This window comes from Podarcis raffonei, chromosome 6 (genome assembly GCF_027172205.1).
Source record: "Podarcis raffonei isolate rPodRaf1 chromosome 6, rPodRaf1.pri, whole genome shotgun sequence".
Classification (NCBI taxonomy): Eukaryota; Metazoa; Chordata; class Lepidosauria; order Squamata; family Lacertidae; genus Podarcis; species Podarcis raffonei.
Window position 1 is genome coordinate 3,943,204 of NC_070607.1, and position 19,657 is coordinate 3,962,860.

General features: G+C 44.9%; 1 protein-coding gene across 2 annotated transcripts in view; it reads right to left on the reverse strand.

The window, feature by feature from the left end:
- TNR (tenascin R) overlaps nucleotides 1–19,657 on the reverse strand; it is a 376,963-nt gene that overhangs the window by 165,584 nt on the left and 191,722 nt on the right. The window contains exon 2 of one of the 2 annotated variants that reach the window (XM_053391239.1): nucleotides 6,064–6,164. The exons of the other annotated variant lie outside the window; for it this stretch is intronic. The gene's annotated coding sequence lies outside the window, so the exon portion shown is untranslated. The remainder of the gene's footprint in view (nucleotides 1–6,063; nucleotides 6,165–19,657) is intronic. 2 annotated transcript variants of the gene reach the window in all.

Below are 19,657 nucleotides of genomic sequence, written 5' to 3' on the forward strand. Positions count from 1 at the left end.
CAAATACCAAGTGCTACAATAACCATATTCACTTCAGACCTTCCTCAGCATTGCCCAAGGTCCTCTCAGATCTCCTCCATAACCTCAACAACACCTGCCCACAAACTATTATCTTTCTCATATCCTGTTCCTTTAGATCACGGAATGAGATCCTACTAATCAGGGATCATGTGCTGAGTACGATAATGCCATGATGCTATGGAGTCAGTGAGATTTGGATGTTCCACCCTTTATTCAAAACCATCCTTCTCCACTGGCATTATTCTTTTGCAACACTTTGTTGTGGATTACTGGTATCTCCTGCCTCTGTCACCAGTATAGTATGAAAAGCCCAGGGAGAAACCATTGATTAACTACTAAACAAATTAGTAAGGCCCTGTCCTAAACATTCAGCACCAGGAGTTCACAGACAGAAATAACAGTTTGGTGTCCTTCATTTCTGCAATTTATTCCAATAGCAGGATTTATTCTTCCAATATCGGAAATGTACTTGGCTGCAACTCTAATTCAAAACTGCAAACTCTTTTGAGAGGTGCCCCAGCACCCTTTTGCCAGCTATTGTTGTTCTCAGAGTGCAACATGAAATCCTTCCACATATGTCAGCTATTTGGCAGGGTGCAATATTCTCCTCCTGCCAACCTAGCAGTTCGAAAGCACGTCAAAGTGCAAGTAGATAAATAGGTACAGCTCCGGCGGGAAGGTAAACGGTGTTTCTGTGCGCTGCTCTGGTTCGCCAGAAACAGCTTAGTCATGCTGGCCACATTGAAGGACCAACCACATCTGCTATTGGGTCCCCGGAGCACAGATTCACACAAAGCGGCAAAACGTCCTTGCAGGTTATTAACAGGATTTTATTTGAAGTGCATATATACAGAACAAAGGTACAGGGCGATAAGTTTGCAACCTGCACACCCAGTCAGGGTGCGCCCCCTTTATATAGATTTGCAGAATAGAATACCACCTGATCTCTTGTAAGCCACCTGATTTCTTGTAAACCACCTGATTTCTGGGAAATCGAAACTTATAGTAAGTTCCTATTACCATGTAAGGTCTTGGCCTCCCTCCTCCTGGTGTTACAATAAAATCCATTCAACCTTGTTCCTTTATCTCTACCCACCCAAGCTAGACATTCCAACGAGAGGCCCATTTGCACTGTAACATTTAAGCAACAGAAAAAACCCTGTCCTTCTGGCTGGTGTAGAAACCTCCCCCCTTTGGGATAATAAAGAACAATTATATTGTAATATGCCCCTTCAACATGACCCGGAAGCTGTACGCCGGCTCCCTCAGCTAATAAAGCGAGATGAGCGCCACAACCCCAGAGTCGGTCACGACTGGACCTAGTGGTTAGGGGTCCTTTTACCTTTACCTTAATATTCTCCTAAAGCCTCATTTTTTTCTCCTGCCTTGTTCTTTTAGCAAAGTTGCCACAAGAAAGTGAATGTTACCAAGTAAGAGTCTTCCTGGCTTCCCACACCTCACCCCACCCCACCAACCATGTGTTAGAAATATTTACCTTTATGAATTGGGACACCTTTTCAATTGATCAAAAGGTTTTTAGTCAAATAATACAACAGATTAAGTGATTAAATAATGTAGTCCTAGAAGACATGCATATAACTGAGATTATAATACTAATACTAATACTACTAATAATAATGGTCCTTTTATAGTATAATTATTTCCCCCTGAAATTTTAGAATTTTGGCAAGCAGCTCAAAACCTGTCACTTGTAACTGATTGCTTTTCCATTTAGAAACTGAGGATAATCATGCATATAGTCTGCAGTGAATGTGCTTGGAAGTGCCATTCATTATACATGACCATCCCGTGCTGCTTTACACAAGCATGTGGCCATGCTGTGCATATGTACCATGTCACATGTAAGAGGAGGAAATCACTTCTTTTTACCACATGTACCTTGTGTGCTGAGCTCAGTTGGGTCCCTTTGCGCAAAAAAACTGCCAGATACCCTCTCGCACATGGTCTGCACCACCTGCATTAGCAGGATGCCCTGAGGCTGGGATGAGTATTTGTCAATCTCAAACAAACGAGGAACTTTATTTTGATTGATTGGTGGCATTGCTTGACCACACTTCCTTCCACAGGAGCCCAGGGTGGTTTTCAACATGGTCAAATAACCAATTACAACAACAACAACAACAATAAAACCACACATTTAAACTTATCTGCCAAAAACTTTTCAACCAATTTCTTTTGTAATGCAGCAAACAAGAAATACAAGTAAAAGATGCAGAATTACCTTCAGCATCACAAAGCCCAAGCAATAGATGCACCTTCAAATTATGCCCAGAGATCATCAGGGCATTATTTGTAGCTCTATAGAAGAGGAGCTACGTTAAGCATTTTGGCCTCAGGCCTTTCAGAGCTTTATACACCAGGACCAACACCTCAAATGGAGCTCAGCAGCTCACTGCAGCCAGTATCCTATGTTTTCAGTATCAGTTTTCAGTATCATTTATTCTGTTCCTTAGATTTATCACAAGATCTCAGGGCAGCTCACAAGATGAAAATACTTCCAATCTGTTGCACTGGTTTGTAGTCTTGTAGCTGCATTTTGCACTAACTACCTTGAAGAGTAGCTCCACACAGTGCATTGCAGTAGTCCAGCTGTAAGACTTACCAGAACATAGATGGCCGAAGTAAGGCTATCCAAATCCAGGGACAGCCATAGCTAACAAAGCAGCCACAGCTGGACACAGGCATTCCCTGCCGCTGAAGCCACTTAGGATTCTAGCAACAGCATTGGATCAATATCAATTAATTACTTACCCCCAATTACTTAATTAATTCCCTTTTATATATCACTTTCCAGCCTCCCCTCTGGAGCTCAAGGTGGGATATGCGGTTTTCCCCTCCCCAAGTTATCTTGCAACAGCAACCCTGTGAGGCAGGTTAGGTTGAGAGGCAGTGATTGGCCCAAGGTCACCAGTGCCTGGGGGTTTGAACCGTTGTCGCCCAAGTCATAGTCCACAGTTCATAGGTTCCCCTTGCAGAACAGGTCATCTTTGTAATTCCCATTCACATGAACTCCCTACCAACAGCACCTCTCTCTTTTCAGGATTCAGTCTCAGGGTTTTTTGCTCTCATGATTGTCTCCAGACATTAGTCCACTCTGCAGAGTTTGAAGCAGGCAGAACCAGGCAGCAACAACTCCCAGGAGAATAGCGGTAACAAGAAAGGGGTGGAAAGTGCCAATAGAAGAAGAGTTTGGATTTGATATCCTGCTTCATCACTACCTGAAGGAGTCTGAAAGCGGCTAACAATCTCCTTTCCCTTCCTCCCTCACAACAAACACTCTGTGAGGTGAGTGGGGCTGAGAGACTTCAGAGAAGTGTGACTGGCCCAAGGTCACCCAGCAGCTGCAGGTGGAGGAGCGGGAAAGCGAACCCGGTTCACCAGATTACAAGACTACCGCTCCTAACCACTACATCACAATGGAACACATAGCCAGCAGAGAAAGGAAAGGCAGAGAAACAGAAGCAATAACAGGGGCAGCCTTAATCTCCTACCAATAAGCCCCAGATTTCACAGACCTTCAAAGTAATTAAGGCTGGGCAGAACCAACTGCCTCTGCTACATGGCGTTTTAACCATGGATGGCTCCTGCAATTTACTCCACAGCAAGAGGGTGGTAGTGTTTACTGATTCCTTACTGGATCATAGTCACCATATCCTGGGGTGTGCCAATCAGAAGGTCAGTGGTTTGAATCCCCACGATGGGGTGAGCTCCCGTTGTTTGGTCCCTGCTCCTGCCAACCTAGCAGTTTGAAAGCATGCCCCCCCAAAGTGCATGTAGATAAATAGGTACCACTCCGGCAGGAAGGTAAATGGCATTTCCGTGCGCTGCTCTGGTTCGCCAGAAGCGGCTTAGTCATGCTGGCCACATGACCCGGAAGCTGTACGCTGGCTCCCTTGACCAGTAAAGTGAGATGAGTGCTGCAACCCCAGAGTCGTCCGCAACTGGACCTAATGGTCAGGGGTCCCTTTACCTTTACCTTTACTGCATCATAGTCACCATATCTTGGGGTAGGGATTTTCCAAGGAAGGATGGCCTTGATCCAGCAAGGATAGTTAAAAACAAACACCCTCCCCTTTTCTGGATTGGAGCAGTTCAGGATGTGAAACTGAGAGTCTCATGCAAGCTGGTGGTGGGTTGGGGAAACTGTACTAGACGCCCACCTCAAATTTCCCAATGTATCTCAGGCCCAACATCACATTTCTTTACTGGAAATCTCTGTATATTTCCAGGGTGGACCCGGGTCCTGTAGTAAAGTAGGGCTTCCACATGGAGTATGTTTTCACCTCGGTCAAAAGCTGTGTGGTTCTGCCCCAGATTCTGGTGAGGATGGAACTCTGATGCACTCCTAAAGATAACTAGCCTAACTGAGGAAAACCAACATAGGCTATACTTTGATCTACATAAATGACATTTCCCCCCTCCCAGAGTTAAGAGAATTACACATGAATATTGGTGGCTTGGGGTGTTTGAGTAACAACACAGTTACCGTTTATATCACATATTTGAAGTTTCAAAATACTTCTTATCTCGGTCAGCCCTGGAAGCAGAATAAAATTAGCCACGTATTGCAACGGAAAGGGGGAATGGAAGTTGAGAGGATAGTGCCTATCTGCTGAGTCTATGGTTGAGATGAGATTCGAAGTGGGCCCACACAGCTCGTTCTCTTAGACATGGCCCTCAAACCAGCTCAGCACCATTAACTGCCCACAGAGAAAGCATAGCCACCGCTCGGCTCTTCAGCACTTTGCCACCTTACTTTACTTGTTGCTGATGCCCCCAAATCAAATGTCTATCTGGCTTAGAATGCAAGCAGGACTAAAATTGTGGATGGCAGGTGGAACCATGCATACGCCTCTCACACACGCAAAGCTACGGCCTGGGACAAATGCCCCCTTTGCCCTACGAACACGGTCGGTTCTCTAACATAGCTGCGCACATGTCTCTACTCCTTGGAAACCTCTTTACGTGATAAATTAAACCAAAGTTTCTCTGGAGACCATAAAGTAAGGGGAGGAGAGAATGTTTAAAAGAGGAAAGCATCCCAACAAAATAACTCATTCTTAGAAGAGTTTTGCACAGGCTCAGCTGTTTATCATACCCACAGCAGGCACCTCACAAAGGAGAAAAAGAAATATAGAACACCTGGAAACCTCTGAAATTAAAAGGAAGCCCAAGTTTGTGTCTCCTTCCACCAGGCAAAGAGTTATGGTGAGTACTGTAGGGACATGGCTGTGTTTTATGATAGGCTTTTGAAGCCCTGGAAATGTTCAGTTAGGTTAGTAAATAATTCAGAAAATGATTTGTGCCAGCCCATCAGAGATCACATAATGCAGGAGTAGAGCATGCATTCCCCGGCATGAGTGAGCACAGTAATATGCTTTTATTGCCAGTCACGTAATAACCCACGTCCTTAGGTACCTTATTAAAAACAACATTGTTAGCACTGTAGCTTCCTCATCTCAGCCATGTTAGGCCTTCAATTCTGCGCTTATGTCTTGAAGCTGGGATCTAATGCATGCTCACCTTTAACTCCAGTCCTTCCCATCTCTGCATGACCAGCTCTTCTTTATACTGGTTTGGTGGGAAAAGGGAAGCACACTGGGTATATAAAAACTAGCCCTGCAGAACTTGTGTCCCTTTGAACTAAATGCAACCCACGCGTCACACGTTGCAGCCTTTAGAGATGCTTGCCCTACATTTGGTTGGTGGGCTGAATTTGGTGGGTCTCAAGCTGCACACGCTTTAGCTAACTCCAGCACCGAGGAAAGGAGATGGAGCCCACAGGCAGGGGGGCTCCACAACAGACTGGGATCCAAGAACCTAAAGGGGACAAGAGCCCCGTCATGAAGAAGGTGGAATCCTCCGGGGGGGGGGGGGGTTAATGAAAGGCGTCAGGGATTGTGTGGAGAATGGAATTCCCTTCTCTGTGGACTTTCAGCTTCTCCCAGAACTAAAGAGACAAGTCGCTACACACTGAATGATGGGAAGAAAGGGGTGGGGAGAATCAAGAAGGCCCAGTACCTGCTGAAACAGGCTGTTTGATGTTCACCTCTGTGACTCGTTCCTTGATTCACTTCCCCAAAGCAAGCAGCGTCTTTATCAAGTCAACACTCCACAGCCGCCTAGAGAGAGAGCAAAGAGAAAAGGAAGAGATTAAACCTTCTCATTCAAAGGGGGGAACAAACTTTATATTTTGGGAGAGGAGGTTGCTCCTTTTAAAAAAAAAAAGTCTACTAATCGCTGAAAGAATGTTCAAAACTGCCAACCTTTTCTTCCACACATTGGAAGTACAAATGGAATTTACTCCCCGACGCTTGTCCATTGTCAGTGGGGTGTATGGGGTGTTAAGATATGAATTTAGGATACCCCACTGTCAAATTTGGGAACTGGAGAGCTATCAGGTTGCAAGAAATGTGTTGTTTTTGGCTATTAAACCAGGGTCACCACAAATGTGGGTTAGATGTTCTCTTCTGGACCTGACCCTGGGATCTAAGATGCAGAAATTTACATTGTATTTCACCACCAGGGAAGTACAGACAAATCAGCCAGACTAGCAAGGAAGTATATTGAACAATGATAGGCCTGAGCAGGTCATGTGGTACTGTTGTCCCTTATAAAAGTTTTCAAGTTAGGCATGCTCACCAGGTTGAGCAAAGTTGGAGGCTGCAATGCTGCACCCTGTGATAGGCTGTATTTTCCCCTGCCCTATCTGCTACACCCAACCCACTAGCATGGTCTTTGCCAATCTGATATACATGTTTTGGACCACCTCTCCCATCAGACTAAGCTAGCAGTGCTGTTGGTGCCTGGAAAGCTGCATCAGGCTGGCAAAGACTGCACGAGTTTCTGAAGGCTTCCTAAGGCTTGGCACCTGTGATGGGGGCAAAGACTGGGAGTGCAGGGAAGATGCCTGACAGGTTGGGGGGGGGCTTGATAGGACAGAGCCTGGGTCTACTCGTGTGTGGAAGAGGCAGAAGGGAGCAGCACCCTGTGTGTCAGGTTTCACAGTTTGTGGTGGGCAAGAAACTGGATCCCATGGACAAAATGCAGCATCAGTAGCAAATGCTCAATCCATTTGCACACATCATTTTACAAAACAGTCAGGTCAGACGGTACTATTCAGGTATTATTGCACAAACCAGTCAGGTCAGATGTGTTTTAATTTGTTGGAAGCCACCCAGAGTGGCTTTTGGATTCTTTTGAATGGAAAGCAGAGTAGAAATCCATCCATCAGGTAGGTTGGCATAAACCTACCATCTTCTATTACAGAACCATCTTCTATTATATGCTACATTTTTTACCTGCAAGTTTCCTACATACATAGCAGACAACCAACTCTTGCAGAAGCGGGTTGTATTTGATATCACACTCCTGCACAAGCACAGAAATAGAAAGGGACCTGTTACACATCTATTCAGATAATTGCTTCACGCCTGGGTCTCAGAGGAATTGGCAAACACTAAAGGATGAGAAACCAGACAATGCTCTTGTAAGGGAGGCAAATGTTATTAGCTGCATTTCTCAGCCACGGGGATTTGAAAGCAGGGAGAAAGAAAAACAGCCCAATTCAAGAGAGGGGCTGGCCCACTGGCCCAGTCCACCACCACAATGCTATTGTTGGCTGGTAGAGCGAAGGCCATTTACTCCAATCACCAGGGACAGCCTCTATTTCCTAGGACTTGTCTGTGCTATCCTAATTTGAATCTGACAGATAGGAATCACTGGAGCATTAATGCATTTCCAGCTCGGCCCTAGCCAAGTAAGCAGAGGGACTTTTCAAGGCCACTGAAGATTTCAGCCCAAACTTAGCGTAGGCTTGAGCTGATTGTGAACCGGGGAGGTGAAAGACTGTAGCAGCTGTGCTAATGCTTACAGCTTTTAATCACACCAGAGTTGGGGGGGCGGGCGGGGAATCAGCTGCTGCTGCTCAACTGTAAGATATAGGAAGTCACTGGATTGCAAGTCTACCATTTTGGAAAGGGGCTGAAATTGAAGGGAGGGCTCTGAAGTTAAAAAAAAAAAAAAGGAGGACAACTCCCAAAGAGAAAAACACCACACGGAGAAGCAAAAAGCCTTATAACACAGGAAGCCGAAGGTGCTTACATACTCTCCTGAGTCGTTTCACTAACTGACCAAAGGTATTAGCTATTGCAGCTGAACGGACTCTGTAGTTCCCACCAGGGAGCAGAGAAGACAGTGCTGTCACGAGTGTAGCGGGTGGAATTGGGAAGTGGAACTAACCCCAGACACTTAAGCAATCCAAGCACTTCTTAGCTAATACCTGACATGATGCTATAAGCTTAATACCTTTATGGTCACGACATCCACCCCCTTCAACCCCCACCCCCCAAATCCTGAGACTGGAATTGACTATCCAAGGTGCAATACATCCTGAAGAGTCTAACAGGTGAGTTCTTTGCATGTTTACTCAGCGGTAAGTCCCACTAGAGTCAATGAGGCTTACTCCTAAGTAGGGATGGGCCGAGATTTGATTCAGTTCATATTTGAATCCAAATCTACCAAATCAACACTTTCTGAAATAATTTGAGAACTTCAAAAGTTGCACTTATCCATATTTTGCAGTGCAGTTCTCCAGTCCAACAATGGATAAATTTGTGGAAGGTGTGCATAAAAATTAACATATTAACGGAAGTATAAAATGCATTATATTAGAGCTTGCTTTCGAAAATATGCCCATTAGTCAAAACTGCATTTTAAAAACTGGATTGTGAAAAATTGGCACTAAATTGCTGCTGAAAGGTGGAGAACTGAATTTAAAATTGAAAGAATGAGAAACCAAGAGAACCAAAATCAAAGACCCTGCCATCTCTACTCCTAAGTAAGTGTGTATAAGGATTGCAGGCAAAGTGCAGAGCTCTGCAAGAAGCCTGAGGTGGCTTTCAGTTGACTCCCTTCCTTCGGAGCGGAAGCAATTTTCCCCTTCTGGTGGGAGTCTCATTTATGCCTCAGTTCAAGTGTCTTTTGAAATCAGAGATACTTGAAAGGTGACAGAATACAAAGTGCCTGGTGTCAACAACGATGCATGCCATTGTACAATTGTTCTCTGATGCTTATTTTCTGAACTGATGTAGGTCTATGGCATCTATTTAGTTGCTGTGCACTGTTTATAGATTTTATTAAATGATTAATTCAATACCCCAAGCTATCACAACTTCTCATGTTTTTGCAGCATTCTTATCTGGAATCTTTGGTGGGTGCTTTGGTGCATTTTTAGATATTGATATTCGTCTGCTTTCTTCAGTTAATGGATTCTGTAATGTAACAAAGACACCTTGATAGCATTTGGGTTGCTTAGACGGTTAATGTAATTCAGGTGTTGTTTGCTAATTCCATCTTTTTCACACTGAATTAATTTATTTGCCATTTTGTTTTTTATTCGGATCACATCTGTGCATAAATATTTTGCGAACTGAAAGCCAAATTCCTTTTGTGTGGACAAAATAATGTCTTCTGGTGTGGGGCATGATCAAGCCAAAACATGGGCACGTTTGAGCATTTTGAGGTAGTGATGGGTAAATTCCCCCTGGCTCACGCTGGGTTGCCTCTGAAATTAGCCAAGCTAAATTAAGGAATTAGTTCAGGTTATCATAGAATCATAGAATCATAGAGTTGGAAGAGACCACAAGGGCCATCGAGTCCAACCCCCTGCCAAGCAGGAAACACCATCAGAGCACTCCTGACATATGGTTGTCAAGCCTCTGCTTAAAGACCTCCAAAGAAGGAGACTCCACCACACTCCTTGGCAGCAAATTCCACTGTCAAACAGCTCTTACTGTCAGGAAGTTCTTCCTAATGTTTAGTTGGAATCTTCTTTCCTGCAGTTTGGATCCATTGCTCCGTGTCCGCTTCTCTGGAGCAGCAGAAAACAACCTTTCTCCCTCCTCTATGTGACATCCTTTTATATATTTGAACATGGCTATCATATCTTGAAGCCCACTTGTATTTGTGCCCCTTGCTTAACGCAAGAAAGAAGCAAGCAAACACCTGGCCCACTGCCAGTTTCCCAAGTCTCTCCCTTTCCTTTACAATCCCGCATACTGTACTGTCCTGGTGGTCTGGTGCTGGTAGTAAAAAAACAAAGGGTAAAGGACCCCTGACAGTTAAGTCCAGTCGCGAACGACTCTGGGGTTGTGGCGCTCATCTCGCTTTACTGGCTGAGGGAGCCGACGTTTGTCTGCAGACAGTTTTTCCGGGTCATGTGGCCAGCATGACTAAGCCGCTTCTGGTGAAACCAGAGCAGCGCATGGAAACGCCGTTTACCTTCCCGCCGGAAGGTATTTATCTACTTGCACTTTGACGTGGTTTCAAGCTGCTAGGTTGGTAGGAGCAGGGACCGAGCAACAGGAGCTCATCCTGTCATGGGGATTTGAACCTCCAACCTTCTGATCAGCAAGCCCAAGAGGCTCAGTGCTTTAGACCACAGCGCCACCCACTGGTGGTAGCTGCAAGTTATTGGGGAAGGCAAGGGAAGGAAGTCTCTTCCTTCTCTCCTCTCCCCTGGTTAAGTCAGAAATGGTCCCTGAGGAAACCATTTCCCAAGGCCAGTGTAGTGCCAGTGTCCATGTGAAAGAAGAGATTTCCCAAGGGCTCTTTATGGCTTTATGGCCTGATGTTCTGCTATGCATGGGGTGGCAAAGTAGAAGGAGGGCCTCCATGATGTATTCTTGCCACTGCTGTGCAGTGACAAAATTGGGTTTAAAGGAGAAGGGAGAGGAATTGGGGCAGTCTGTGAGTGAGATGTCTCCAGGCAGCAGGGTTTCGAGGAGAATGCCCATTTAACCCAGACCAAAGTCCTAGCTGGAGAAAAACACAAGAGACATAAACCTTGTTTTATAGTATGATGGACCCCCTGGAACTTGCACCATGAAGCCCAGAAGTACAAGCTTGATAACCCAACAGTTTTGAGGCTATTGTGGTTGCCAGTCCTCAGTGTCTGACCTTAAATATCCTCATTCTCAGATAACTTCAGGGTGAGGGGCCAGAATCAAGGGAGAGGGGCTATTTTCTGTTTGGCTTGAGATTCACTCTGCCCCATGCCATGTCTAATCTGAGGCAACAGGAGGGGTGACCTTGGGTCATTTTCTGTAATATGGCACCCAGCGTGAAGCCAAAAATTGGTGCCCCCTCAATTATGGATCTTCTCTATTTTGGGAACCGCCAACATTGCACTAAATCCTACGTTAGCAAAAGGTGCAGCTAGCCTCTACACCTCACTAGTCTAGCACTATGTGGTGCTTCCTAGGTGCCAATTTAGGTGCCAGTCCTACAGGCTCAGCAGAAAGCTCCCAGGCCCCAGCTGCTAATTCTCAGGGTTTGCATCTCAAGAGACCCACCGATCTTAGGAGGCAGGGGAAGGTGGGGCAGGAAGACATAATGGGGATATAAGGTCACAAGAAGGTTAGAATGGTCTTCTTGTTGAATCAGAACAGCACACAGAATATACTCCTGGTGGATGTTGCTCCTAGCTGTTGTTTTAAAAGTGCAGCATGGATAGGCCTTTTCCAGTGCCATCTGCTTTGTTAACCTGGCAGGTACTTTCTTCTGTATCCTCTCCCAATAGATGATTTCCATTATACACAGGTGTCTACAAATTAGAAATAATTCATTACTTTCCGGTGAGGAGTTTAAATGGGCTTCATGAACTCCGTAGAGTTACCTCCCATTATCTGTCTCCGCAGACCTGCAGGGCTGCTGTGTGTAATCTGTCTGCAGCCTAGTTTGTGGCTCCTAACGCCTGTCTCTGCCCCCTTTTTGTCTCTCAGCTCCCCAGAGAAAAGAGCCCTTTGGCAAAATCTCTGCCACACAGCCTTCTCAAGCTCCTGGCTCTTGCACGGATCAGAAACCAGTTTTATGAGCTCCGGTTCTCTCTTGCATTAAAAAGGCCTCTGGTGTAAAGTGGTTACAAGACTGCAAAATGTGAAATGCCACATTGAGAAAGGGAAGACCTCAGAGAGCACTTAAATGCAGTTTAATTACATTCGTTCTACACCAGCCAGGGGGGCAATTTACCATCCAAAGTCATACACTTTGCTCAGAAAAACAAAACTAAGCACAAGCATTGCCCCCGCTCACAGCTGATCCTTCCTGAGGATGTGAACTGCCTATGTGCTAATAGCTGTTTATCATACAATTTCAGATGCTCGGCATAAAGTGTCAGAATAGAGGAGGCATATTTTGATCATCACATTGGTATCCTGCCCTTCCTCCAAACCTGTGAGATAGCCTTAAAAATGGTACCTTACCCAATGTTATCCTCTGAGCTTCATTGCTGAGAAGAGTATTCTGAAATTCCCTGTCGAAGTCCAACACTTAATCCACGGCAGTCATGTTCAGACCCATTTTCAGAGACCATGGATTCAGTCATACCCTTCAGTCCTCCCCAATACCAAGAACAGGAGGCATAACAACTGTCATTTGGGTGAAACCAGGCTACAACAAATGGAAGAGGTTTGGCACAGGCATTGGGTAGACCCCACCCCTTCCGGCCCGCCTGCCAGAAGAACTTACATTTGGGGTCAACTGGAAATGAGGGCGCCCCTGACCTACATCAAGGAGTAACTCCCCCACTGGACTGCACCTGGGGAGTGCTGTAGCCCCTTGCCCCTGCCTGGGCACCCAGACAGAAGCATCTTCCCTGGATCCCTTTAATGGGATACCCCATTTCAGATGGGCCAGGTAGAGGCTACAACCTCCCCTCCGTCCAAGACAAAACTTATCCAGTGATGCAATGGCATCTACCAGGAAGGGGGAGAGGACTTCTGCACTGAATACCTTGATATCAGCAATCAGAAAATACAAATTTTATTGTTGAAATACATTAATATAGTAAGCCTTTTCATTATGTGGGGCTCACCTCACAGAGTGTTTGTTGTGGGGGAGGAAGGGAAAGGAGAATGTTAGCCGCTTTGAGACTCCTTAAGGGGAGTGAAAGGCGGGATATCAAATCCAAACTCTTCTTCTTATGCTCTAGGGATTGCACCTAAAGCCAAGATTGTGTATAGTCAAAACACATTGGGTGCAAAGAAAGGTCGGGTAGCCAAAGCCTTTTTTCCCAGACAACAGCCTCCTTTTGAATTGTTCTTTTTTTTGGCCAAGCACGTAAAGCTGAATGCACACTAGTTAAATGTATGTAAGTTGCGGACATATGGAATAAATAATATCAGTGCTATTATTTGCTCATTTTCAGGAAAATGTTTTATTTTGCACAATATAAAAGTTGCAAGGATGTGTGGATAATGAAGGAGGAAGGTTGATGCAGGACCTGTAGGACAGTATTTTGGGGGGCTTTTTAGTTTAAAAACACTTGGCGAAAAAGGGTTACATGTGTTCACTGAAACAGCAATGGCATACCCTCCACATTTTCCAAGGACAGTCCTGGAATTACAGAAGCTGTCCCGGTTTCTGATTTGATCCCGGAATGTCCCACTTTTCCTTTTTCCTCCCTTCCATGTCTCAGGGAACAATTAAACGTGGTGGGTGGGTGTGTAGGTGCAAAACCAGAGTCCTGTTTATACTGAAAATAAAATTTCTGCACCAAATGAAGGAGATGGTGAAGCTGGCCTACGGTGCCCTTCCTATAATTTTGAAGGAAAGTGTCACCAATCCACTATAAGTTCTTTGATTGCAATGCTTCAGCAGTTTTTTCAGAAAACATGTGAATGTTTATTCGTTTATTGTAAATGGAGCCTTACACTGTCTACTGAGAAGTAAGTCCCACTGTTTTCAATGGAGCTTACTCCCAGGTAACTGTGTAAAGACTATGCAGCCTTACACTGCAATCCTAAGCATTTTTACTCAGAACTAAGTCCCACTGAGTTCAATAGGATTTACTCTCTGGTAGGTTCCCGATCATTCCCACAGTTTCCATTATTGTTATTGTTGTTATTGTTATATCCTGCCTTTTTCCCTGACAGGGACTCAAGGCAGCTTACAGCTAAAATTTTATTTCATTCCGTTTATCTGTTGAAGGTGCTGTACATGATCTCTTCTCTTGCACATTTTTTTTACAACAATCCTATGGGGTAGGTTAGACTGGAAGGTTGTAATTGGCTCGATGTGACAGGTGTATATGTTTATACAATGAATATATGTGCGGCAAGATCAAACATGGGAGACGCTTCCTGATGTAGAATATAATGTTCCTATTTTCATCAGAAAAATGTGGGAGGATGTGCAACGGACAGACACAGGCCACAACTGAATGAATTTGATGGGTCCGAAGGGTGGACTAAGCATGATGTGGCAGCCATATTTGTTGTTTGTGCAGCTGCTCTGATCACAACCAAAGTGGATGAGCGTGTGAAGGGCAATTACATTTTGCTATAAAAATGTGCCTTGGGAGGGGAGCCCTTTCCTTAACTCCTTGGCCTCTGTTGCCTCAGGTCATTTCTTCCCGGCTTGACTCTGATCCTAGAAGCAAGCCAAGCCAAGGTGAAAAGACTTGAGTTGATGATGGAAGAAAGAAACATAAGGGGTGGTGGAGGAGCTGCAGGCTTTTGCAACCCTCACTCATGAAAACCTTTTGTTGCAAACATTAAATCCCATTGCCTACTTTATGTGCCAATGGGGCAGACACAAGAATAGTTTGGCCCTCAGTCAGAAGTCATGGGTAACTTTCTGGACTGTTCTTCTTCCAGTGCCAGAGTCTGAGAATTCCTGCTGTACTGTAGGCAGCAAGGTGGGCTTCTGGGGTTACCATCCAGGCATGGATCAGGCCCATTTCTCTTTGGCTCCAGCGGTCTTCAATAGGAGTGGGCTTCCAGGCCATTGCCAGGCCCCACCCCCAACTCTTTGGTTTTTGTACTGATTTATGGCTCTGTGTGTAGATTTTTGCATTATGAGACATTCCTCCCGCCTCTGTGTTGGATTTATGAGTAGAGGCAGTGTTTGGAAATGGTTTCCTGTAGGAATTAATTCATTTTTAATCAGCTGAGCATAATGATTTGAAATAAATGATCTTCCTGAACTGAGGTTAATCAGCTCTGAATGGGCCTTTTCCATTATGTTATTTAGAGAGGGTATATTATAGAAATACTGTTATAGGCCTTATTTAATCATCTGTTTGTTTCACTGTGTACACAGTTTTTAATGGACTGCTCAAGATTTAATGCGAGGAAGCTTTATTTTTATTATTTGTAGGGGATTTAGTGCTGACAAAAGGTGCAGGATTGATAGCACCAAAGGCAGAAACAATCTATTTCTTTGTATTTTGCACTACCCTTAGCATACCAAGCTAACAGAGCCATGTGCTACTGAGGAACAGACTTCTGTAGCCTCCTTTCTGTACGCTGGTATACTGGTGGCAAGATGAAGTGCGGGTTTTTTTGCTTTTTTGTGCTACTAAATAAACAGACACCAAGGCATGCTGCACTATATTAACAAACAAGCATAAAACCTGGCATAGATTTCTGCCCCCAGTACCATAGTTTTTGAAGCATGGTGATGCATGCAGAATTTTAGTATCTGCCACAAACTTTGGATGCCAAAGTTTGTGACTGATTCTAGGTTCTCAGTCTTAGCGTTTTATTCCCATTACCAGTCTCCAAAGGAAAATTTCTCATCCTGATGCCCCAAAATGTTGGAAAACATTTTAAAGCAAAGAATATAGAAGTCTTCAGTAACCATTTTCAGGGCGCTCTCTTGACCTCTCCTGACACTCTCCCTACATTTCCCTTCCCTCAGCCAGGCCCACACCCTGAACTCACTCATTCACTCACTCACTCACAGCTCTCCTTTTGCCACCATGCTGCCACACACTTAAAAGAAAGAAAGAAAATCCATTGATAATCCAAAGATGGGTTCAAAATAAAGCACACAAACAAAGGTAACTTATTCCACATTTACCTAAATGATGTAAAGGTAAAGGGACCCCTGACCGTTAGGTCTAGTCGTGGCCGACTCTGGGGTTGCGGCGCTCATCTCGCTTTACTGGCCGAGGGAGTCGGCATACAGCTTCCGGGTCACGTGGCCAGCATGACTAAGCCGCTTCTGGCGAACCAGAGCAGCGCACGGAAACGCTATTTACCTTCCCGCCAGAGTGGTACCTATTTATCTACTTGCACTTGGACGTGCTTTCAAACTGCTAGTTTGGCAGGAGCAGGAACTGAGGAACAGGAGCTCACCCCGTCAGGGGATTCGAACCGCCGGATATTATTCAGTGATTTAATCCAATGTATTAAGTGGCTGAGAGATGTGTGTGTATTAAGTGGCTGAGAGATCTAGCATCTTTGGCGCAGGGCTGTCACAGCCCTCTTCTGGATCAACCTCCCCCACCATTTGCTGAGCACACAGAAGAAAGAGTGATGCTAACCATCTTTCTCCACCACCTTCCCACTTCTCCCCGTAGTTCATGGGCATGTGTCACTGTCCTCACTTCCTGCAGGCAGCTGTTGCATTGCTATGCACAAGCTAGAGCAAATCGACAGCGCCCTCTACTGCCTGGGTGACTGTGTTCAGTAAACTCTTGGCTCTCTTGCCCAAAGGCAACTGCTGCTTTTATTGCATAGAAAGGACAATAGATTGGTGCTTTTTACAGTTATTTGGAATTCCAAACTAATTCACCAGGTTCAATTTTGGACACAGATAATATTGATTTGTTGCTGCAGTCAATTATCTGGAACTTTTGTTGTCTGATTCTACTTGATTTTCTATCAGGGGAAAATATGTATCAGTAACTGGAGACCCAAACCCTTGCACAAGGTAGGGAGAGAAGGGCGAACCCCCCAGAGGTTAAGCACTTGTAAGAATGTGTGTCTGAATGTGGGAGTCTGCCAGCATTTCCTTATTCTCACTGAGATGCAGATTCTTATCTACACATCCAGTCAACACGCACACATTGAACTGCCGGTATAAAGCAAAACAGATTATGTAACTGCTTTTTCAGGAAGTAAAAGAACACATGTGCACAGAAAGACTAGGATATCTGAAGCACTCTTCAGACTTTCCATGGAGATATCTGAGATACAGAGATGCTGGCAAATTCCTCCTCAACTGAATTTCAGTGAATCAATAATTCTGTCGTCTGGGTGAAGACTGCATGTAATGTGTTTCACACACCTGCAGCAAAGGATTCTGAATCCCTACAGTTTTCCTTTCTGAATACTCTGCAAAATCCGAAAATATGTTTTTGTACGCATGGCACCACTGAAAACCATTTTAAATTGTACTTGGTTGGCTGTTCTCTTCATAGAGCCTTGCAGTGCAAGAGAGGTCTACCACTGCACACAAGAAAAAAAGATGGCTCAGGCACAAAGTGCCAGCAACTCCCCCAAGGGGAAACCCTGAAGGGCATTGGGTTTTGGTCTTGGGATTTGGATGGAGGACCCCAAAGGGCTTTGGAGGGCGGAGTCTGTGTACAGGTGGGTTAACTTGCATGTTGGGTCAAGAGAGAGATGGGCCCTGCAGGATTGTGGGGAATCAAAGTGGAAAGCTGCAGAAAATAATTGGTGTTGCACATTCCTGTCTTTGTGGAGGGTTTTGGGTCTGGGTAGGGGCAGCAACTTCATGGAATGTGTGCAAGATACAATCAGGGGAAATGACCAAAACAGCAAAGTCTGCTCTGCTTGGCTGGGCTGCTCATGTAATTCACAGGCATTGATGACTGCTTCAACAAGAGTAGGAGCCTCATATGATATAAACTGCAGTACACATGCCTGAAGTGGACCTGGCTTTCTAAATGCAGGCAGCCTGTGTCTGGGGGTCTCATCTTATGTTCCAAACTGAAGACGAAATGGGGAAGGGAGAGTATTGCTGCTGAGTAAGTAATGCAATGAGCGATATGAGCTGGGCAAACTCACATTCCCTCCTAGATTTTTTTATTTTTAAGTTGTGGCCATTTTTAATCCAGAACATTGTCTGTTTTAGGTCATGTTATCACCCCTTAATTTAACCACTGCCGGGGGAGGTGGCACTGTGACTGGGGCCACAACCAGCATTGTAGCTCAGCTCTACACTTAAAAAAAATATTTTTAAAATAAAATTTAATGCAGTATCTGCAAACAAGAATACAGTGGTACCTCGGGTTACATACGCTTCAGGTTACATATGCTTCAGGTTACACACTCCACTAACCCAGAAATAGTGCTTCAGCTTAAGAACTTTGCTTCAGGATGAGAACAGAAATCGTGCTCCGGCGGCACAGCAGCAGCAGGAGGCCCCATTAGCTAAAGTGGTGCTTCAGGTTAAGAACAGTTTCAGGTTAAGTACGGACCTCCGGAACAAATTAAGTACTTAACCTGTAGTACCACTGTAAACATAGCACTGAGTTTATAGTATCATTTTACATAATCTCAAAATGTAAATGGTCAATGTAGGCTCTCCACAGACATGTTTGTGAAATTGGTGGGATAAATTTGCTATCTTGCATATGAAAAGAAGGGTGTGTGTCATAGGTTTAATCATAGGTGTCTCTCTTTATAACACTTGAAATAGTCATGTCCCAGATATTCTTGAACCATTCCTCAAGGGGCAGCTCAACCTGGGATTTCCAGGATAATTATGACACCATTAGTCATTACTTGCTTCTGCTATCCCTAATTTTAAAGTGAGAGCTCCTTGGGGCAAGCACCTGACTTTTGCTTATGCCACATTGTGGAACACCATATACACCAGGGACCGGCAACTGGCTGCCTCCGGCTTAAATCATGCCTCATGAGTACAACCACCCCACTATCCCCAGAGCCAAGTGAAATGCATTGGGAGGAGTGGTGGCCATGGGACGTGTCACCAGCCCTCATTAGAACCCAGCCTGCCACCATCCAACCCAACCTTAACATGGGTTTCCGGTAAAACTAGTTGTTGAAAAGGGATGTGCAAAGGTGGCACAGTGAATATAATGTGATCCATCCTTAATAAGGAAGAAGAGTGCTGATGGGTCAGGCCATTGGAGTGGGTTGGGTTTTTATCTAGCCCACCCTGTTTCCAAGAGTGGCCAGCCAGATGCTTCTGAGAAGTCCACATGTGGGTCGTGATGGCCACAGCTCTCCCCCATTATTTCTTCCTGGCCATTTTGGATATCCACAGGTCCACTGCCTCTATGCATGCGGAGTCCATTTAGGTATCCAGAGACTAATGGTAACTGACAGACCTCTCTCCTCCATGAATTCATCTCAACCCCTTTTAAAGCAATTTAATCCCTGGGCCACCACCGTCTCTGTAAGAACACAATAATTTACAGAAGAAGTAGAAAAAGCTGTTAAGAGTGAAAGGGAGAGACCTGATTGAGACTGAAACAGCTACAAAATGGGCATAACCCTCCAAGAATATTTCCCAGGCACAAACTCAGCTGAAATGGCCAGAAGCTGCACTCTAGAGCAACTCCTATTCGTATAAATGAGCTCGGGCAAAATCATTTCCCAATGGGCTGCATTCAATAAATGGGAACGGGGCGGAGTGTGTGTGTGTGTGCCCATAAATAATCTTGCAGTGCAAAAGTCCTCTGTGGCTTTTTGCACTGCAGCCTCCCCTTCACTGGTTGCCAGTTAGCATGCATATATGGGCCTATTGAACCCCTAGAGGCGTTCAGTGATAAAGGTTAGGTATTTCCTTGATGAGCTGTGAAATATCAAGACTGTTTCACCTTGACTGCACATAAAGC